Source organism: Cryptotermes secundus, unplaced genomic scaffold (genome assembly GCF_002891405.2).
Source record: "Cryptotermes secundus unplaced genomic scaffold, Csec_1.0 scaffold540, whole genome shotgun sequence".
Taxonomy (NCBI): Eukaryota; Metazoa; Arthropoda; class Insecta; order Blattodea; family Kalotermitidae; genus Cryptotermes; species Cryptotermes secundus.
Window position 1 is genome coordinate 1734049 of NW_019742447.1, and position 24481 is coordinate 1758529.

At 40.0% G+C, this 24481-nt stretch overlaps 1 long non-coding RNA gene across 1 annotated transcript in view; it reads left to right on the top strand.

Annotated features, from left to right (window-relative positions):
* The window catches only part of LOC117282999, a 128110-nt gene extending 105804 nt beyond the window's left edge, over positions 1-22306 (top strand). Inside the window, exons 3-4 of the long non-coding RNA XR_004513980.1 lie at positions 7121-7174; positions 22136-22306. This is a non-coding gene — a long non-coding RNA (uncharacterized LOC117282999). The remainder of the gene's footprint in view (positions 1-7120; positions 7175-22135) is intronic.
* The last annotated feature ends 2175 nt before the right edge of the window (positions 22307-24481 follow it).

Sequence of the window (24481 nt, forward strand, 5' to 3'; positions counted from 1 at the left end):
TAAGGCTATTTCATGTGAGATGGTCTACATAATAGGCGAAGCTTCCAGTTTTCCAACCATCCGCTAATAATTACATCAGGTCAGAATTAATACCGCATCGCGCATATTCCCACGGCGGTTTTTAGAACGAAAGCCATAACTGATGTTTTTCTTTGGTCAGTTCATTGGTTATTCTTTAAAGCTTTTTGATAAGGGTTAATTCATTATTCAAATATTATTGTGAACATAGTCCATTGACTCGGGTACATTTGATATTTACAACGTTACAGAAACTCAATCTAGAGATCCTGTAATCGGGACTTGGCAGTTTCTACCGGTCTCATCTGAGTAGGATTCCTTTCCCTCTCGAACCTCATGACTGAAATAAAACTAGTTTCCAGAATTTATCTCATGTAACCGAGAGAATGGACGGTGCCTAACATAATATTCTAAAATAATTCAATAGCCACATAATTTCACTGCTTCGTTTTCTAACAGTTTATCATTATCTCCAGGTAAGTTCCGATATAATGCATTGAAGCAGTCAGACGGTTTCCTTCTGCCTTCCCACTTTCGTGTTATTTATTTATACGCTTTGTAACTACTACCTCATTCAGTACCTGTCCAACGCTTCTACATTGGTTTATTGCTTAACGATGTTTTCTCAACTGCACGAGTTATATAGCATCGGATGGGGCAATGACTTCAAGTAACGAAACTGGAGCAATGTAGAATGAAACGGTTGTGATCCATATTGAAATATTATCTAAGGGCTTACCTGGAGGGACTAAGGAACACAATGAGGCTACGACATAGCTCAAGCGGTTAGTCGCTGGCTTCCCACCGCGGCGGCCCGGGTTCGATCCCGGGTCTGGTCAAGTGGGATTTGAGGTGGACAAAGTGGCTCTGAGGCAGGTTTTCTCCGAGTACTTCGGTTTCCCCTGCCGATCTTCATTCCACCAATTGCTCCACAATCACCCTCACCTATCATCTGGGACTGGTAGAATAGGCCAGAAGTGACCGCAGTACAAGGGCCTTAGTCCCACTCCTCTAGCATTAAAAAAAAAAAGGAACAAAGTAAACTCGCTAGTCAGTTTTGGTCTCCTGGCTTGGATTCAATTTAAGTTCTTCCAAACACGAAAGAGGAGTAATAGCCACTCAACAGCGATGTCACTGAGCATGACAGCTGACTCGATAAAGCTGGTGACTTTTATTCTGCAGATGTCCGGTTCGAATCTCCACCGGAACACCTCATGTCCCCCAGGTGAATGCTGGAGTGGTATATTTAGGGAACGACCGCTTCCTTCCACATCCTCTCCAATTCATCATGCATTGATCATTCTACCACTCGGTGCTGTATAATCTGAGATACTGAAATAGAGGCCATTTTGGTAACCTTCAGATATACTGTCACGTGTTGGGTGTGTCACGCGACAAAAACTTCACGCCGTTCTGGATCCAGCGAATTTATTGAACACTCGCTCTCACAATTACACCACTACTGCCATCTGCAGTATCACAAATACTTCTCCTGTAGTCATTTCAGTTCACTCGATACAACTCGACTTGGCGACTGCTAGACTGCAACTGACTCGTTACCTTTTAATTCTCCTCGTTATGTAGCTTCCGTAATTACAACACAGAAAACAGTTACGTGATAGCTACCACTGTTGCGTAAACGCAGTGTTTACAGGCGTTGCTGAGGAACGCTGCCGAGAGTTGTTTATTGCTGCGTAGTTACCGCGGTGTCCCCTGTTACGTCACTGTAGGAAGTGCTGTTACGTCACCGCGGGGGGGGGTTGTTTACGGAGCGTTGCGCCGTCCACGTCACAATACATTAGAGTCATCACCTGAATTTGTACGAGTATGTACATATATGCCAGAGTAGTATCTTCAGAGAACGTCATAGCCGCATCTTTGTTTCATTCTTTCCAACACAGAATTCTCTGAAAATATTTTTGTAACAGTAACAGTCTTGATTTGTATCCTGGAGGTATCCGATTCGAATCTGGGCCAGTTTATCATATATCCTGTCACGTTTGTTGTGCTTTTCTCAATCACTGCAAGTGATTGTTGATATATACCATGACTGCTCCCCAAATATTTCTGCCTATGTCGTCCCACCTCATTAGATATTACATACCCCCTTCAATCGGTGTAGTGGCTGGCTACGGGCTGCATGGCAGAGAGGTCGGAGTTCGATTCCTGGTAGGGGCAAAATTGTTCTCCTGTCCATGTCATTCAGACCGGTTCTTGGGCCCACCCAGACTCCTATCAAATGGGTGCCGGGGGCTCTTTCCCGGGGGAAAGCAGCCGGGGCGTGAAGCTGACCACACCTTCAATTAATGCCGAGGTCAGGAATACATGGATCTACATATCCATTTCCCCTTACGTCTTTATGGCGTAGTGCGTACTTAATTAAGCACAGGGACAACTTTACCTTCTACTAAACGTCATTTAGTTTCTCTTCTGGGATACAGCGACCTGTATTCCGTTGAAAGTTAACCGATGTTTCGGAGGAACGAACATGTCGCCTTCATCTTCAGGGTCGAAGCAAGTAACCAGCATGGAGCAGGTAAAAAATTGCTTGACTTTGAAGGGACTACACGGAGTTATATCATAGATGGTAGTACTGTTCATAACCACAACTGCGAGAAACTTAAACCCTTCATTGTAATTTTTATATCGCGAAGATGTTCAGTGTCATATGAAACGTATTTAGATACAAATAAACTTTTTCTTGGATATTAGAGCGTTTATTAATCTCCTCCATTTCCATTACATTTAATCGTAATAGTAAATACTACATCTAGAAGTGTTCTGTCCTCTGTCTCAATACACGCAGATAATACTTTTCATATTAATATTTCAATAAACATCTTGTGGAAAAAAAATAATACAGCCCTGCAACTTCCTATACGCTGAAAATCATATTAGATAAAAAAGGAGCTCAGAATATTTTAATTTAAATCCTCAGATAAAGGGGTAAACTTAATTTGCTGGGTTTAGAAATATATGTGTATATATGCAGTACCGAATTTCAAAACTCGACACAATGCATCGATATAACATACAGTCGAAAACGCAACGTCACCATAAGGCATTCTTGAAGGGTAATGAAATAAACATGTCTCCCTTACTCCATTTTCCCATTTACATTTAACGTTAAATAAACATTTCCCCACGTGCCTGTGGTAACTTTTGTTGGTACAGTTCAATTTTCCCCCCGACGTTAATTTCTCATTAATTAATAAATGCTTCTTACATAATAATTCCTTTCGCCATTTTGTCGTTTCTGTACATTTTAATAATATATTTCCTTAACCTTCTTTTCCTTAATGTAGGGTATATCAGCCTTCTTCTAATCCTGTCCTACTTCCTCTTAGATTTCTACATTCGCAATTTCCGCCATACTGTATTTCTTCTATCATTCTTCTGCATTAGTTCTCCCTACCCCATATACGTGTATGATTGACATCTTGAGGAAACAATAATAACACACAGAATTACTCAGTTTTCAGACTTTGTCCATCGTTCGGTATTCTAGAGATCAGAAAACACAGCCTTTTGGAAACTGGATTTGTTTCCGTCCTCGTGTGAGGTGAGGAGAAGTCCACTTTGTTGGGTCCCTTGGAAAGAGCCAACTCAATCATCTCAGGATGGAAAAAGATCCAGTTTCCCAAACGTTGTGTTTTTAAGTTTCTTACCTGAAGGCGGAAACAGATCCAGTTTCCGAAACATTGTATTTTCTAGTTTCCAGAATACCGGACGATGTACAGAGTCCAAAAACCTGTAATTCTGAACATTATACACCATCGTCAGAACCCTTTAGAACGAATAATGACACATTTAATTATATTATGAAAGTGTATTTGGTAAGAGAAGAAAAGGAATGTCTTCTGCTGGTGTAATTTTTCTATATATGCTTCTTGAAGAGATTGTTTTAAACAACAAAACATTTCGTAGAAGAAGATTTCAGTGGAACTGAATCTACGAAGGCAAAACGGAAGAAACGTCCAAGCTACCGCATGCAGTTAAAACGTCTCTTTCTAAGCAATTCTTTGCTGCAGGTCTCAAGCTGTGTTTTGTTTTCCTGGTGTCTATGTTAAAAGGTAGGTCTGTCCCCGCGCCTAAGCATTACGCCATGAAGGCATGTAACGGAAGCGAAGACAAAATTCCACTCGCATTTTTGTGTTCGGCACTACATGCAGGTGATTGACCAGCTTCATGTGCCGGTCGCATTGGTCCCGGGGAAAGTCTTCCGATGGAGGTTGGGACGTCTTAACTAGACTGGACGTTATTATGAACAGAAACATCGAAATCCAGTTGTCTCATTCACTTCAGTGACTGAGTTGTCCATAATCATGAAGTTGATTCCGTATGTTTATCTGGTTAAATTACCGTCAAATGGATCTTATTATTTCCTGTTAATTTTAATATTTCTCCTGGTGATTCCCAATGTACTTTAAGTCCACAGCTGATTCATAATTCAATCGCCATACTAACTATGTTGTCATTTATGAATGGTTAAGTCTTGTGTTACTTAATGTCACTGTTATAACTACAGATTTTTTTTCCTTGGCACTCCAGCCCCAGTGGGCCTAGGCTTACCTCCATGAACTTCTCCATTCACTTCGGTTTTTCTAGATCTTACACATTCGGTAGGACTCCTTGGGCGGGTGATCAACTCGTCGCAATGCCTCTGCCTCTACACAAACGCAGAAAAACGCACACATACAAAATAAACATGCATGCCCTGAGTGGGATTTACTGCAGAATACAGGAGGTAAATTTACCATGTACGGTGAGCAGGAATATATTTTGAAGGAGGTGATTATGGTCCTACATGAATAATTATACTCGTACAACGATGACCTTGAAGGAGGGATTAAAGGAAAGTACAAAAACTTCAAAGCAGGAAGTCGGGTCGAGATTCAAATCACATACCTCCCGAATTCAAATTTATACATTTATCACTCCTCTAACTTGTTCCATGTCAGCCACATTATTTTTTTATTGCTAGTGGGGTGGGACTAAGTCCGTTTTACTGCGGCCACTTCTGGCCTATTGTACCAACCCCAGATGATAGGTGAGGGCGATTGTGGAGCAATTGATAGAATGAAGATTGGCAGGGGAAACCGAAGTACTCGGAGAAAAGCTGCCCCAGCGCCACTTTGTCCACCACAAATCCCACTTGACCAGACCCGGGATCGAACCCGGGCTGCCGCGGTGGGAAGCCAGCGACTAACCGCTTGAGCTATGGCGCGGCCTTTAATGTCAGTCACATAGTCTGTTTATAGATATTTTAATAATTATTCCATAAGAAATACCATTATTTTGACCACAGATTACGACGATGGAGGTGATTATGATGATATCCGTTTCTGAATTATGAAAATTCCACTCTGCACTAAATTCGTGCTAATGTCCATCTGCAATCCCTTACTGCTTTATCTCCTTCGAAAGGAGAATATGAGATTTGCTAGACCTCAGATAGTCTGGTGGTAATGGTGAAGAGAGAGTCTCTACCGCTGACGGCAGTCGAAATCTGGCCTTTCGGCGCGCAGTCGGTCAGTTAACCCACGAGGTATCCCTCAATAATAATAATACGCAGGCGATTGAGAGTGTAATCTTAACCGGACATGTAACAATGAAGTGTCGTCATGGTTACATGAAACTTGACCTTGAGAAACAGCAATGGTGCAACTAGCTGCTAGTGACATAATATGACCCTGAAACTGGGTACTCTCAACGTAGAGACATTACCTTTACTGCAGAATATTATGTTGCTGCAGAAGACGTCTACTTACTGCAGAACATGAATTTGTGGCTGCTGGAAACAGGAGGAGCATAAACTGATCCTAAAACCGAACTTTATTTAATAAGCCAAGTGCTACATTTGGTGGCAGTTCATGTTGAAGATAATCACTTCAACACGATAGATTGCTGGAAACGCTTAGGCTATTGTTCATCCGGCATTCTCAGGGCACTTATGTTAATTTATGACGGGGTCGCCTATTCTCGTTAGCATTACACATATATTTATATATACATGCAAGGACTGCTACTGAAAAGATGACATTTCATGTCTAACGACTTATCTTCCTTTCAGCGAGTAAATAATTGTATTGGGCAGTGGAGTCTGAACTCAGCTCCCACAGAGTTTTATTCGCTAAATCAGTTACGATTGCTTCTTTTCATCTCATATACAACGAACAAAACAAACTCTGCGGCCTGTAGTCCGCAAGCGATCTATACCGACCGAGCGACCGCCGCTTGTCGGCGAAGTTAGTGACAACTTTTGAGGATAGAGGGTGTCACGTGGACAGCGCAACGGTTCTCCACGGCCGTTAATATCGGTTTTCTAGACCGGAGCCTCTATTTTTTTGAAATAGCTCCTCAATTATCCTCACAAGCCTGAGTGAAGCCGTTCCAGACCCACTACTTCTCCGAAAATCTGGTAGCGCCGGAAATCGAAGCCGGCACCTCTGTACTATAGCCAGGAACTCTGAACACCAGACCACAGAGGCGGTATCTTTTTCCCCTCATATTCGGCGAAAAAATTGATGACATCGTAAACTAACTGTGCCCTCTTACACGTTCTCGAGTTGCACAGAGTGTCTTCGCTTCTAACGTCACGTAAAGGAGAAATGTTCATATTGCGATATTTGCTGTGCGCTAGTAGTACTTGAATCAGATGGTTGAAAACAAATTTTTCAAACAACTTTATTATTTTATTAGCTTTCTTCTCAACTTGTATGCTTTTCTTTCGGTAAAACTGACTAGCTATCCAGTTAACCAATGTTTTCATTCACTCCCCTAGAAGTGGAACCCTAAGCTTCAACATCGCTAATGAGAAATCAGGAAACTGGATAACACCTTTCGACTTACTGATTTTTTTATTTTTTACAATTACAGGAAAAGCCTGTTGCACGAAAGTTCTACGAAAACTAATATACTAACGTTGCTTGATGAAGGTGAAACATGTTAAATTTAATAACAAAAATCCACACAAGATGAAATTTCATCTGTGCATTTTGAAGCAATGTCATTTTATTCAAATATTCTTTCGCATAACTGTACGATGTAGTTCAATTGTGTTATGTCTGTATTTCATATTTCTTGTTCTCTTCTCTTTCAGGTTTAGAAGCTCTGAGTATCCTGAAAATGAACTGACTTCCGTCAGAATTTACAGGTGAGAAATACTGAACTCCAGGCTGCAGACATAGTTCGTAAATTCTAAATGTTAGAACTACTAATATGATTATCAGTGGTGGATCCTCAATTCCATTATGTAGGCGGTTTTTACTTCCTCATATCAACCCAGCATCTCATTCTTGATTCGGATTCCATATAAAACTGTAGATCGCTTCTGATTAGCTACAAGATAGCACAAAAGGACGCGCACACCTGCTCGCATGACTGTTGTGGTCTGGCGGTCCTTGGCAGGAAGTTCCCCCACACACCAGTGCCCCAAGTAATGAGCGACTCTCTCAGGCATCACATAGCTTCACCCTCGGGAAGTCTCCAGTTAGCCACGGCACGTCATGCCTCGCGGATCTACCTCACAATTGGAAACAAACTCAAAGTTTGACGTAGAATACAACTTTTATGTCTAATTTTAAGATTAAACAAACAGTGTAGTGTTTCTTACACAAGCGACTACTCAGAATAGCCTTTTAACGACACTTCGACAGCTGCATAGACTATGTCAAATGTATGATACCGAGCAGAATGGTATAGCGGTAAAGCTGTAGACTTGTACAGGTACTTCAGGTGCTCGGTTCGAATCTCGGCCCGGCTACCGGCCAAAATTTTCATAGGTTTTTACTCTCACCAAGTGAATACTGAGGACCAAGAAACATCAAAATTGGCTCCGTCCAAGTCAGCATCTCTTCAATATTACTATTTACTTTGCCATCTGATTCGACGCTATATAATATTTGTATTTATAGAGCAATCGTTATAAGAACTAAGAATTTATTACTATTGTTGTTGTTGTTGTTGTTGTTGTTGTTTATATTATTATTATTATTATTATTATTATTATTATTATTATTATTATTATTAGATAATCATATGTAAGTATGAAGACAGAAAAACAACGAAAAATCTCAGGACAGCCGCCTTTGAGGCTAGACTAGCCACGTTCCTCCCGAAGAAGAAGCAACAATGCTGACCTCTACGTGGCCAGTAAATGTAGTATCATGCGTTCAGTTTTCCTGTGCTGGCCCGATTCATTTCAGAGGTCCGATGGAAAAGTGTTCATTTATTTTCAGCCTCACTGAACTACACACGCCTATGCACTCCTCTGACCGTCCCCTGATTCTATAATAAACACGATTATATAATGCCCACTAATTAACAGATTTTAGTGCCTTTTCTGTTTTGCTGGCTCTATACCCCCATGGGCCCTGGCCTCTGATTTTCAGTTTCATAATCATTTTATAGATATTAGGACTCATTGGACGAGTGATCAGCTCGTCGCAAGGCCTTTACCTAAACACAGGGCAACACATATACATACTAAACATCCATGCCTTGTATGGGATTCGAACTCACGATCCCAGCTTCCGAGCGAGCGAAGACAGTACATACCTTAGACCGCTCGGCTATCGTGACCGGTATTTTCATGTCATTGGGCATGAAGAACCATTTCATCTTGATAGCTTTTTAATTCAATATCACCCACAATGCAAACGGCTGAAGACGGGAGTGGAGCCAATTCCTGAAACGTCCTGTGTATGAGGTAGAATCGTCACTTGGGCAATGCCAGGCACAGTATCAGTGAATGGTGGCTTACATACCGCGCTGCTGTGCTTCTTATCATTGTTTCTCTTAAGATACATTCGAAATGGATTCGTTTTTGAGAACCGTTCTTATGAAGATTTGGTATGTTATTTAAATGTGACTCAAATTCAACGGTTATGCGCTACCAAAACAAGTTCCCTACAAACCAGATACTTAAATTTAAACTAGTATAAGAATTGTGCTTGCTAGGGGCCTTGCATTACTCAAAGCATAATGGTTATACTTCCGTGATTATGTTCATCAGGAACTGGGTGCTAAATTTCCTCCGTACTAAATGTACTCGGTCTGCCACCATAGCTGAGATGCCGGAGGCACTGTCGAGAAGGCAGGGTGCACCATGTGAAGATAAGAATATTTATTAAAGCAGAAGGCGCTGTAAGAGGTGCATGTCTCTTATGAAAGAAGTTGCTGGAATAATATCCTTTTTCATGAAAGTGCGACGTATTTTATAAGTGTCAGCCCCTGAAACATATTGCACATTTCTCTAGCGGGCCAGTACGAGTATACTGTTACATGCAGGCCGTGTTCTGGTATGACGTTATCCTGTAAAGTATGATTAGATTACACGCTTCGCTACTGTGCTGGAGAAGTTGCTGCCTCACGCCTTGTACAGTTCTCCGTTTAAAATTATTATTGCAAACATTCTTATTTTATGCAGATGCATGGAAACACAGTCTGTATAGGGATGGAATACGGGCTGGACGGCAAGGGTGTCCGAGTTTGAGTCCCGCTAGGGGAATGATTTTTCTCCTTTCCATATCGTCCAGACCGGCTCTGGGGCACACCCAGCCTCCTAACCAATGGGTACCGGGGACATTTTCCCCGGGGGTAAAGCGGTCGGTGCGTGAATCTGACGTCAAGAGAACGAACGTAGAGTTACACATCAATTCCCCCATACACATTCCCGGCGTAGTGCTCAGTTAGTTAAGCACGAGAACATTCTTTTTCTTTCATTCTTATTTTATGTAACTTCACGTCAGATGACATATCGTGTCGAGTGTGATGGAATGATAATAATGAATGATGAATCGAAAAGGATGTAGAAAGAGGCTGTCGTGAGACGTTTTAAGGAAGAGCGGGCTGTGGAAGACTATGAAGTACCTCAGGCTAGATAACAGCCCAGCCGAGGCTCTTACTAAAGGCTTCACTAACACAAATTATACGAATTTTATATTGTCTTGTTCTAAAGTACTTATTCTTGCCTTCTTAGTATTTAGTCGTCCATACTCTCCACTGAAAATTAAGTATGTCTCGACAGTTTTAAGATAAGTTACTTTCGTATAACCTCCCATTTTAATACTGATTACTGTCTTTTGAATAATACTTCCAGTCCGAGATTTATAGTTTCGGAACATTTCAGCAAGATATTCTTAGCACCTGCTACCCTTTACATGAGAGACCCCTTCCTATTGCCGCTCCACGACTACTTCCTCTGTTCTAAACCCCGCATTATTCCCCATGACTTCAGTTTCCTTTCGTTCCTTTCATATCAGCCAACTTATCCTTTTCTGCCCCATTCATATTCCGCATAGCAGTAGAACACCAAAAAGATACTTTTCAACCTCTTACAAATCGTATTTTATCCTTCGATATCTTTAAGTTTTTATTTCAGCGTCTCTTACTGTTTTTTACTTTAAGTAACTCTCGTTTTTTTTTTCAAGAATACTCTGAAGCATGGAGAAATTTCTCCCGTTTGGGGAGGGACAGCTAGCATCTAGAATAGTTAAATCAATCTATTTTATGCATAGGATAATCCAACCCTTAAAATTTGATGCCCATATTTCACCCTTGGTAATTGATGGTGTCCATTACATTTTCGAAACAACACAGAAGAAAGCTTTGAGCATCACAATAATATCAGTTTCTCTTTTAGCCTTATGAATGCTTACGAGACACATAGCACAGATGGACTTAAGGGATATTTGTTTGGGTTATTTAATTACACTTTCTCATCTTTCTCAAAGCGTTATATTACGTCGGTCGGTAGGATAATTGAGAATTATGAAATTTGAATGGAAGCGGTCATGCCCTACTTTACATATTATCCCAGAAGCTGCCGGGATGTACTGCGTGCAAACTGAAATGGATTACTGAAATCGAATAAGATTGTTTAGTTATGTGTGCTGTGAATAAAGTCTCCCCTGTGTTACATATCGTTGTTGTTTCATAAAGTCTATAATTACTATGCAGGTCTTGAAAGTATGAATCATTTACACTCTCTATTGTTTGTGGTCTAAGTCTGCTTTCTGAACAACTGAGTTTGAATTTAGAAGACAAGTCTGGTGCGAATGTACTTCTAGGTTCCCTACGGCTGTTGTACGAATTTCAGTAATTAAATTTCTTTTATAAATGAGGCAGATTCAATGAAATACTTTCGTTGTTTTTTATCATTCGTCTGATATTTTAAATGATCTTTCTGTATACGACCGCCTCTCTAGTCTAGTGGTCAGAGTTCCTGTCTACAGATCCAGAGGTCTCCGGTTCGATTCCCGGCACTACCAGATTTTCTGAGAAGTAGTGGGTCTGGAACGGGGTCCACTTAGCCTCATGAGGAGCCTCGTGAGGATAATTGAGGAGTTATTTCAAGGAAATAGCGGCTCCAGTCTAGAAAACCGAAATTAACGGCTGTGGGGATCCGTTGCGCTGACCACGCGACACCCTCTATCCGCTAAAGTTGACACTAACTTCGCCGACAAGCGGCCGTCGCTCGGTCGGTATAATTTCCTTGCGGACTAAAACCACTTAGAGTTCTTTATGTATTTTTTTACAATACTTTGAAAGATGAGGCACCCACTAAATAGTAAGTAATAATACACTATATCTTCAATACCAAAATCAGTTGTTGATTATAACAAAATTTAATACTATTACTTTCTTATCATTTTCAGATTAACATTAATATTACTACATCTACATCACGAGCCTCCAATAACAGTTTTTATATACACACAAAATATAGAATACTCCAATTTGTCCGTGGGAACGCAACAAAATTACAAAAACCAACGACTGACTCAATGATGTAAAGCATCAATCGAAGAATATTATTCTTGTTTTATACTATAACCTTTGTTTTATATAATCTAATTTATTGTATTTTTACGTCAAGTATTTTATATAATTAATATTATTGTATCCAATTTTACTAGTACTGCAGTTCAGTGGTGTATGTATGTTAACCATGTATTTGCCTGATGATGGCTTATAATAGCCAAAACTAGACACTGACCTCGATATAGTTGTGTAGTGACGGTTTTAATCAAGAAGTTCTTTATGTATATTTGGATACTTTATAACAATCCTCTCTTTAAGGTTTCTGCTTATAAAGTAGTTCTTCTGGGCATACTGTTTATGGGTATCTGTGACTTGAATGAAATGAAAATGCATATTACAATTGTAACTGAAATGTATAAATTTTTGTGTTCTTTGTCTCTCATGAATCGGATGATAAATTATTTATGAACGTATTTTAAGGAAACTGCGTTATTTCGGGTTTAACGGCCTATTGCTCATGTACTCGTAATGGTTAACATTTGAATAATTTTTCCATTTTCTTTCCTTGTTTGGAGATAAATAGAGTATAGATACAGTTTATCTATCCTTTAATTGTTACAAATTCAATAAATCTTTCTTTCTGTAGAATAATAACGTGAAAAGAGAACTGATTTGTTCCATTTTTGTCTTTCACGATCTGGAAGATGTCTTACTTCTGAACGTTTTTTGAGGCAGCACGCAGCCAACTTCACGTCTTTTATTTCGTGGAATAGGTCAATATATATAAACATTTCAATTCCTCACCGGGTTCCTCACCTTACGATATGGAAGATAAAATTTTCTGACGCGTGATTTTAACGCCCAGAACTCGAATAGTTTATTTAGTTTTCAATAAGATGCTGAACACAAAAATGTGTGTCTTTTAAGGGTCTTTGCTCGACTTTGCATTTAGAAATTTGAACATTGATATATATTTCATATAAACGTTCTTGATTCGAAAGAAACAGTGACCCTTTTCGGGGATCTGAGATTCTTGCTGTCACAAAGTAATGACCATTTGGATGCGTATTGAGTTTCGGATCATAGTTCTATCCAGAAGGACCTTACAACCCGTATAGTGGGCAGACCCTGCTTAAGTGGTACATCCTGCATTCCGATCATGTAGGGCTGAGGAACATACCTCCAAGACACCAGTTGACTTAATTAATTACTTAGGCCGCGCCATAGCTCAAGCGGTTAGTCGCTGGCTTCCCACCGCGGCGGCCCGGCTTCGAGCCCGGGTCTGGTCAAGTGGGATTTGTGGTGGACAAAGTGGCGCTGGGGTGGGTTTTCTCCGCGCACTTCGGTTTCCCCTGCCAATCTTCATTCCACCAAATTCTCCATCATCATAATCACCCGGGGCAGGCTACAATAGGCCAGTCAGTGGCCGCCGTGCCGAGTGGACCCAGTTGGACTCAACCCCCCACTAAGCGAATTTTCAATTAATTACTTGTTTAAAGTATGGTGGGAAAGAAGACACATACAAGAAAGGGTACTGATGGGAAAGGAATTCAAAAGAAACTCAAATGAATATGTTCTGTAGCGCTGTATGTATTTTACTATAGGAGACCTTTGCCCCACTGTATCCAAGGGTTGCGCCGGAGAAAATTATGTATATATATATTGTATAACTTACTATACTCTGATTGCTTTTATACGTCATTAAAGTTGTGTCTTGCGCAAATAGTGCTGTGTCCCAGTGTTTACTTTCGGCACAAGGAATCATAAACCTTTCATCTATTCGTTCATAATCGAACTGATAATACATTTACACGGTATGTCATAAGAGACGATTAAGACTAGGTCCGTGTGTCACAAGTTACGTCATTCTCATTCTTGAATAGTTTCCACGTAGTTTCATAGGTGGCAGCTCTGTTTTCGAAAGTATGCCATCTGAAAGCTAAAGATGTAACTAAATTTGATGTCGTGGCGCGATAAGAGGAATGAACTGGATGCCGTTACGAAAGAAAGAAAAGAAAGGGTTAAAGGATAAAAACACGGAAGAGGCTATTTTTCAGTGAATATCAGTAGGCCTTTCCACTACTAAATTAAAGCAGTTCTTGTTCTGAGGTCAAAGGTATGAATGCGTATACGTGGCGTGCGAGTGAAAACTTCTTAAAATATCGATATACTCGTACATGTGGTGGATTATTTCCCGTCACTGTTCCTTCCCCTTGACATTCTGCCCGATATATAATTTCAAAGTCGAAAGTAAAAATTTACTTGATGTTATTGTGGTTGCTCACCTGTAATTCATGGTTTCCCCAAAGAATTTCGGTTCCGTGAAATCGTGGAGGTATGAGTTTGAAAAATAAGTCGGGAGAATGTTGGCAAGAATTAATGTTCTGCCATCGAGGGCGGAGATCTTGAAGTCTGGACATCAGCAGTAGAAAGGTGATCACAGTGACCGCCTGGTGTAAGGCATGAATTGTCTTCGTCCGTTTAAACACAGGGGTCGTGAGTTCGAATCTCACCCGAGGCATGGATGTTTGCGTTTATTCTGTGTTTGTATTCTCACGTGAAGGTAGCGGCCTTGCAACTCGCAGATCGCCCGCCAAAGGAGTCCTACCGACTGTCTATATGATCAAGAAACTCTCAAAGATAGGCCAAGATCACCATGGACTGCAGCGTCCACAGAGCAGTAGCAGCAGTAGTACCAGTACATAAGATTAAGGAGCAAGAAGTTTTAATTATTAGAAACTTTTGTTCCCATCCTGGGATAGTTCCTTTTCCTTATAATTAAGCACATGTTGCAGAGTCGTGTATCAGAAGCTGAGAGTATTTTAGCTAGTCAAGAAATTACTCGCATTTTATGAAGCTTGATGATTCATTCATGAATTCAAAGGAACCCACCACAATTCCCTATCCTGAGGCAGCTGAATCCAGTCCATATTCTTGTTTTATTTATATAACATTGATTTTAAGTGGCCTGGCTCTCCACAGCTGTAGCACACAAATCATCTTTGGTTTGTTCGCCCGGTTTGGGGCGGTTGGCTCCCCAATAATGTTTTGATGTTCGTTTTGAGGGGGCTTGGCTGCTAGGATCAGGGCCCGCGGCTCGAGAGCGTCGTTACATAACAAACTCACTATAAATTTCACCTTTATTGTGATTAATTAACATACATACGTTGTAATAACTGAATTACATTATCCAGTATATGTGTCGCTGAAAAAATTCGCATATAATAATAAAATAAATAGAGTTGAAGTTAATTTTGTTGTGATAATGTGCTGTTTGGTTCTGCCTATTGAAACTTCTTTTCATCGGTTATTCCAATGTAGAATTCCTTTGCGCACTTCCTGTTGTGGCTTCAGCTGATAGATTTCCTTCGCGTTTGAAGGAAAGTCGCATATTTCTGATAGAATAGATTTATTAAAATACAAGTTTAATCAAAGGCTCTCGAGATATCAGTCCAGTCATCGGACCCTGATGATGGAGACAGAAATGCTCCTTGAAATGTCTGTAATATTTAGTCGGCTGACACTGCTAATAGCTCGAGAAGATTTTGTCAACTTTAGCCTCCGTGAACACTTCAGATCCTAACACGAACACGCCTACCTACTTTGGTATTTGTATTATCTTCCGAATATGCTATGTTAAATATTAATTCAGTGGGTCACTGAGTGATCTGAGACAGAACGGGGTTCCTACTGCCGAGCCATTATTTCCAGAATGTTGACTTGATAGGGTTTAGTTTGTCGGTGGAAAGCAAAAATGTTTTTAGACGGAGCGAATGCTGGGATTACGAGTCTGAATCGTGCAGAGGGCATTGATCTCAACGTGCGTCCGTCATTACCCTCAGTCATGCAACTCATCGCCATAATTTTATCAGTTTCCGAGTATTGAACTAACTGGGCGAAAGCGCTCTAAGTTCAATTTTAAAATCTTTACATTTTCTTGTAATTGCTATAAAATTGGAGACATTCGTTCTGGAAAGGGATGTACAGGATGGAGCAAAAGGTGTACACTATAGGACAAATTTTCAGGCAGTTGTATGGTCAGTTATGGGTAGGGAAGTTGAGGAAAAGAGAGCAGTGGAGACTGGTTATAGAGGAGGCCAAGGCTTACCCAGGGCTATAGCGCCAACTGGTAGTAGGTAGGTAGGTAGGTAGGTAGGTATGTATGTGTATTGGCAGTTGGAGGCCTCTCTTGACGTTGTTCATTAAGTTCAGTAGAAGCTGCTTTATCTGAAATGTCTGACCTTCTGTACAACATGACTTGCTCCATTCTCTCCTCTTTTGTTAATTTTAAAGCCATTACTTAAATGTAAAAGAAGAAATATGTTATTATTATTGATCGATTTAGCGTGCCTGGCCCTGCAAACATTAAATATAACGCCGCCCTCTTTTCATCTGTTAATATTGAATCCATAAGTTGCCAGAAAGGAAGAGAAATGTTTCTATAGTCCAACTGTAAGATTTCTTACAGTGGCCGACTTTGTGTCGGCCAAGTATCATTGCATGCTTTGTAAACCCACCGCCCACGTCACCGCCTCTGGAACTACAGAACGCTGCGTGTTGAGGAATCAATATTTTGGGTACTTTCTTATGGAACATGAAAATATTGCGGTATACTCGTACAGACCCGCTGCTGGGCAGCGACTGCGAGATAAGCAAAAATACGGCAGCCCTTGCTGATTAACGGTTTCGCAAACAAACACGTTTACACGGCAGGAATTGGAAATAGCGACGAATGAACGGCGTTTTCTGTCGAGATGTTATAAGCAGGACAGTTGGAACAATGATTTAGTTTTCAAACCGTCACCAGCTTGTAAGACCGTGAGCACGGAAGCAGAGGGCATTGTTTGGATACGTCACAAGGCAAAGACTGGTGAAGACATAGCAAACTGAAAAGACTTTAAGTGTGTTGTAGTTACAGTGATCTTTGAAGTGTGTAACCCAGTGAGACTTTCGTAGTTATTTGTAGTTAAGTTCTGTAAATGTTCAGTAAATCCAGTTATCAATCCAAACTCCGTATATAGTCACACTAAAATCATGACGGCATTATCACAGTAACGGAAATAATGCCATAAGCCAGGCATGTCCAACGAGTCGATCGCGTCCCGATTTTTGTTCGATTTCATAGGCCTATAAGGAAATTATACGTGAAAAGCATGTAAATTCACTTGTAATATAATATGATTATATTCATATTTTGAAGGGAAAATACGTATTAGTCATTCCTATTTTTCTGTTCTTAACGAACAAAGTAAGTCTGTACTTTCAATGTATGTTGCTTTTACAACAAACATCATGTGTCATGTTATTTTTACCAATATTTTTGCTTAAGGCGAGGTACGAAGATAGGAGGGGGTGGTAGATCGCCGACAGTTTGACACTAAAAAGTCGATCACAACGTGTTTGAAGTGGAACATGCCTGCCTTATGCACATTTATGCAAAAAGAAGTGTAGCAGTTTTATCAGAAGTTTACTGAAGTTAGCATATCTAATAGACCACTGTAGGTCGCGGTGCAAGGGCCGAGAAGGCCCACCCCATATACATTCATTCATATCTCGAAATATTATCTGGCATTTTCTGTAGTTCAGACGGTCGATTTTACGTGTAATTGCCGATTTCACTTTAATATACCTCATACCAATCGGCTAATCGTGAAACAGTATACGAGAATTTGTTTATAATCACGTAACCAAATGTTTGTCAAAGGAGGCATATTCCAGAAGAAATTCTGGTCATGTGCTGTACAAGTTAGCAAAGCTGCAGTCAACTACTCTATTTCTATACGGATACAGTTCAAAATTGCTAGTTTCAACTGGCCTCAACCTTCGAGCAGGTATGAAGAACATTTAGAAAAATTTGATTTTGGAACTCTCTTTTATCTTATTAAATTTTTCTGTTTCTAAATAATTTTAGATGTTCCCGCGGTCTTTTTTCTCTCTCGACTTGGCCCCGTTGGAATTCTAGTTGTTTCTAAAATATAAATTCTACTCCGAGGGTAGGCAATTATCAGAAACACTTAACTACGATAGAAACGTCACTGCATTAGTATACAAAACACTCCAATAAAAATATTTCCTGAATTGCTTGCAGAGTTCGGTACACCTGTTACAGACGCACAGATATGAAGATACCATTGAAAAGCGAACATGGCTAGTCCTCTCTTGTTTCCGCTAATGCGTTTCTTTCATTGAGATGAATGGTTATTTAGGAAAACACTTCATTGACAGATAATGCCGATTGTTTTGCTACAGGGTATCAACTGCATGCGGTCGTAAAAGCACGGGCCGATGATCATCAGTGGTAACTAGTAAACAGTTTGAAGAGAACTGGTCGTAGTCTATTCCAAGATACTGTCCTGGCAGTAGCTTGGAAAAACAGCTGAAAACAGCTGAAATTCGAGCTTGTATCTTCCGAATTCAGTCTAGAGCAAACCGCTACACCAATCTGCTTGGTACGGAATTATGGAGAGTTTTGTTGCTTTTCTTCGTCTCTCTTGATGAATGATCTGAAGTTACACACATTTGCTCTTCAGAAAATCCGATTCTGTGTCAAGCATAAATTAAACGACTTTAAGGTCGGCTCCAAACTGACTTCGAAACAATCTCTGAAGCCCCGTAGCTGATTTATTTTCATAAAACCACAGATTGCAGCTAGCTTTCTGCATATGTACTATCAAATGTGCCACTGCGACTGCAGCGCACCTAGTGGCGTGATAATATATCGAATACGCGCGCGTTTTAAATTTTCGATCTTGTTATTTGTCCTAAAACTTCATTTATTTTCTAAATTACAGTTTCCATTCAATTTATTTTTTAATAAATCGTCTTCTGTTAGCTTTTTACATTAGCCTGTAATTTTTATTTTTGAAGTGCTAACAGTTAGCGTTAACTAATATGAGACAGCAAGACAATTTCGTTTACAGATCTCAGACACCAAATAAAGCCGTCGCACAATGGGCAATGCTCTTAACAAAGTATGTCACATGCAGCTATCAAGGGGTTAAACTTAAAACAGAAAGTGATAATTTCGTTTCTTCACTGCAATATCACGAGAAGACGGGAAGAGCGGTTGCATTACGGACTAGCAACATAGAGGAGTGACAGAGAGAAACCACGACGAATATGGCGTCGCAGCACGTGCAGAGGAGCAACAGTAGATCATGTCCTCTGCTTCTTACGGCCATTGACATCAGCTTGTCGGAAGAGCAGCGCTGGATACAGCAATTTTCCCCCAAACAGTTCTCTAGCTGCCGCCGATCCGTGATAATATTGCTGCTATACGGAACGGCGCCCGTGTGTGACTCCACGCCTCCTGCAATTTGAGTTATTTTTTAATTCTTTCGAGTGTTTTATGTATATTTCCTTTATACAAGTTCCATCCACACCTTATTCCTCAGCCTTCTTTTCTTCGCCATTCTCTTTCCAGTTCAACTACCACCGCCGCCACATCAACATCTTCTTCTTCTCCTTCATATTTTTCATTTTGTAACGCCATTCTCTTCGTTTATTTTAGTTCTTTCATGTTCTCGTGCCTTCCCTTTCATTTAACATTTATATTCTCTTGTTAAATACAGAAGAGGTGTAGTTTCCTGTTTTAACGCCAGTTCTGATCCATTCTTTCACAATGCAATTGTATCCGGAGAATTCGCCATAATATAACCTTCAGACGACACGAAATGTAAGAAAAACATGAAATAACATGGGCGGAAAGTAGCAGTGAGTATAATGAAACGGAATTAAAATGTTCGCAGTCTTTGGTCTGTGCAATTCCTGCGCCAATTTTGAACAGTTATTTCATTGCGCAGTGTGAATCGAGAGGTAACCTAAAAATGAAACACATGTCAATAGATTCACAGGGAATTAAAGTTAACAGTTTTCCTTCTTTAGTGAAGAGGAACGTCCTCTGTAGCGGGTTAATCGCGGCTTTCCTCATTACATCATATTATGAATTTTCATTTTTGTCTTCAGTTTTATAAGTAAAATTTATGACTTGCCAGTAATTCATTCATTGTTTCTGTTGTGGCAGATAATCGCTATCATTTCATGAACAGGCAGATTGAGGGCTTTGTATTTTAACATAAATTACGTCTTCTTGTTTCAATTTATCCGCATGAACAATGGATGTATTGACTTGAAAAGATTCTGACGATGGTGTATACTGTACTTCTTTTGGCTTATTTTGGACTTCATCCATCGTCTAGTATGTAAAAGACAAAAGACCACGACGTTTTGGAGACTGGATTTGTCTCCGTCTTCAGGTGGGTAGGGAAGGATAAACCTACTCAGTTGGGCCCGTTAGAAAGAGCTAGTCTCAATCACTGGACCAACTGAGTAGGTTTATCCTACCCTACCCACCTGAAGACGGAGACAGATCCAGTCTCCGAAACGTCGTGGTCTTTTGTCTTTTACATACTAGACGATGGATGAAGTCAAATATAAGCCAAAAGAAGTACAATGGATGTATTTTTCCCCTCTCGCTCCCACTTTGGAGCACAGGACTGATTCTCAGTTCCATGATCATTTTTTACAGACGGTAGGACTCCTTGGACGGGTGATCAGCCCCCCCCCCAAGGCTATACAAATACAGAATAAACGCATACGCACACCAAACATCCATACCTAGTGTGTGATTCTAACTCACGATCCCAGCTTCCGAGCTAGCGAAGACAGTTCATGCCTTTAGCCCGCTCGGCTACCGTAATCGGCAATCGATGCATATAGATCTGATGAAAATTATTTTGGTATGTTCATACTCTTGATGAAATGCTTGCTGCAGCATCACGACAACAGCAATGTCACGGTACGAAAGTTGTATGATCCAACATAGAGAGTAGGCTACAGATACATGCTCAGAATTTTGAAATATGTTGTTAAGTTTTGATCTGTAATTCAAACAATGAAGATTGAACTCTATCTCTATTCTATAATTGCTGAGAATTGTCTCCAAATTGTCTTGGCAGGTAAAGGTAAAATTGTCCCTGTACTTAATTAGTTAAACGCTGTGACATGAAGACATATGAAGGCGTGGAAGTATAGCTCCACCATTCTTGACCTCAGCATGAGATGTATGCGAGTTGCCATCTTCACACCTTTCCCGATTTACTTCCGGGTGAAGAGTACCTAGTATCCACTGGATTGAAGGCTGGGTGGCTCCAAGATTCTGGCTCGACAAGTCCTCGACAGTATTCTTGTATCCTATAAATGCATTTGTGCTCTGGAATCCTTTTGTATTATAACTGCACATCAATGGAAGTTCTACTCTGGTTCCAAGAATTACTGCCTCAGTATATGGCGTTGTAAGGAATTCCAGTCACACTGTCTTGATTTAACTTCATTCGTTGCAAAGGCAGACCTGTTATATTAATATCAAGGAAATACAATGCAATGTCAATGTATTGCCGTTCTGAAGAAATTACACAAATCAGAATAATACACAATAAGGGCAATGTAAGTCAGTTTCTCACGCACGTCCAGGAAGACATGCTTGATTGAAAATATCAACCATAAATTCTAGCATACAACAGAGATTTTTATAAACTGAAAAAAAAAAACTCGTTTGTGATTTGTATATGTTTGGGTTTAGACGTGTAACTGCTCTCTTTCCATGTGTGTAGTTTTGAATTTTGAACAGAATTTGGATGCTGAAACTATCTGCAGAACTATTATTTATTTCATCTGCTAGAACAAAATTCTTCTGCATTTCTCCTGTATCTAAAACTCAAATTGTGTTTTATCTTGTCTTCAGTTTCTTGTCTTTCCACCTTGCTTTTCGCATTCATGCGCAGCCAAGCACATCCCCGGTTTCACTCTTCGTCTTGTCCCCCTTCCTCGTCCTCTCGGGGATCAACAGCCCCATTCTCGACCGCGAGCACTTCAGTTGCTTCTTAGCACCTCAACTCATCGGACGAGCTTACCAGAAGACTTGGAAGTTCCGACTACTGGGAATGGCACTGGAAGAATTCACGGGGTAACGACCAAGCCCGTGGTTCCTCGGTGCCATCCGCAGTGGCACGGTACAGCGACAGTGACTTGAAGCCTGCAGTGACTGCGTTCTAATGAATAGGTTCTCAAGAGTTCTCAAGATGAAATAGGACAACTGTACTTTTAAAATCAAACTGACATTCAGAAGCGTTTTGTAGATGCTATACATCTATCTCTCCTCTCATGTTTAACTTGTGTTTAAATATATACTGCTGTCACGGTTCGCGCTGTGGTTCTGGTGATGTTTATATGTAAATAACACACGTATTTGCAACTGATAATGGATATTGGGAGAATATATGTTGATATGAAGCTAACAGTCACTATATTTGAGTGCTTTGCCTGTTTTTGTAAAATGTTTCTGTGCCAGCAGATCGGTCTGCATCAGGAAGAACTTCACGCTCTGATCGTGTCATCCTACGCTTCGTTCAGTTTCATGCTTGGAAAGAAGTCTACTGTTTCTCAGATTTCATTCTTCTACTAGTTCCATCTATTCTGGTGTCCGAAACAATAATTGTAACTGTCGACCAGGTGGATGTAAATGTTGATCGCAATTTAAATGACGGCATGTGTACTTGTGCGGAAATTTTATAATTTGATATTTCTCGCCGAAACACTGGATGAACCCTGTATCAACACCTACTCTACTACGTGGAAGATCGATGTGTATATTTCACTTGTACATTTATATATATAATTGTACGAATTACTCGAGCCCGATTAGTATATATATTTCAAATATAATTTACGAGGTAAGCAACTCAAGAATTTTGACAAGTCCCAGGACGAAGTGGAAAACAGGCCTGCTTCTAGTGACAATGCTCATATCTGCGAACATTGAAACATTAAAATTTCGTGATGTATGAATGTGTTTGCATGAACCGTTCTCATAATTTGACCCTTCATTGGCTACTGCATACATTTCTTTGTGCAGTTTGTGTTACTCTAATAGTTGAAGTTATCAAAATGTTCGTCCTCAATTCATCCTTTCAGAACTAACATTTATCACAAGAGTGTGCTGTAGTTGTCGGAAACAACCGCATTTTATCTGTAACGTCTAATTCACTTAATATTAACTGAATATATTTCGAGATGTCTGCTCTTTTTTTGATGGTCAGTGAAGTTATGTTATGTAGTATCGAAGGGCCCGTGTATTCAGGGATGGTATTCACAGATGTACGTATTATCTTCAAGTTATCACGATTTGGGAACAATGTGAGCAGACTAGCCAGTCTCTGCATTATTTTAATATGTTATTCATTAGTACGTTTCACTATTTTACGTAATGAACTAATCTATTTGTTCTGGAGCAAAATACTTATTTTGGTTATTGAATGACACATTATTCTAAGGAAGGAATTGTTAAATTTTTTTCTTTTAAAATGCCTTTTTTTGCTCTTGCTCTCACTTTGGAGCACAGGGCTGATTTCTCAGTTTCATTAATCATTTTTATAGACGGCAGCACTCCTTGGAGGGGTGATCAGCCCGTCGCAAGGCTACCTAAACACCGGACAACACAAGTACAGAATAAACGCATACACACACCAAACATCCATGACTTGTGTAGGATTCGAACCCACGATCCCGGCTTCCTAGCGAGTGAAGACAGTAAATGCCTTAGACCGCCCGGCTACCGTGGCCGTAAAATGCCTTGGCAGCGTCATATAGTCCAATTCTCAATCATTTTACTGTAATTCTGTATTTACTGGAAGTATATTTCTTGTTCTAAATTTGTAATTTCATTTGGCAAGCACTATATCTCATTCTAGGAGGTAGTTGGGATAAAATTAATAATTTAGCAACGTTTTAAATCCGACAGTAATACAGCCAAAAGAGTTAGTTTATCATTAAGAAATGAACTCTCTGCAAGTATTATCGCATAACGTACGCTATCAAATCTAGACGTTTTAAGTCCCCGCCGCATAGGCTACATTTGTACCCTGAAAATGATTTAAAGAACATGGGTAACTTACGACACACTTTATTTAATAATTCCATTACATCTCTAATATTCCTTTCACAATGCTTGTAAATGATAAGCATGCAGAAGTGAAAACATTGTGCCAGACTGTAACACTTGAATTGATTTACGAAAAATGTTGAAGTTGCTGTACTGGCTTGAAGCTTGAAGCTTAAAAATGCATGCAGTATTGCATGAAATGTATTGTACTTTAAAAGATATTCGCGGTAACTTTCACAATGGCATTTCTAAATATTAAGTAAAATATAATGAACTATTTTGTGCGGAGAAAAGTGATACAATTCCATCGCCTTCTATTTCTGAAGAAAACATAGAGCGCAACATGTGGACATACATTAACGAAGTCAGCCTTGAGTGAACACTTGCTGTATAACAACCCTCGTCAGTCTGACCGCGAAGAAACTTAGGAAGTGTCATTGTTCTGTTATTATAATAATTATATTTCTTAGCCGATGTAATCGTACACGGGCAAGGTTGGCCCTGTGAAAAGAGTATAAATAACATCGCATTTGCAGACTGTTGTACGGAAATAAACAGACCTCATGAAGAACGGACTAGGTATCGGGTATAGGCTTAAGACTGTTCTTGCAACTGAAGAAACACTATGAAAATAAAATCACGCGTCTGCAAATTCAGACATCACACATTAATTTATTAAGAGTCCTAGCAATGAAAGGTCACCGCCATTAGGATAATTGTCAGGGAAGCCACGATACCCATGTCTCTCAGTCCAGTAAC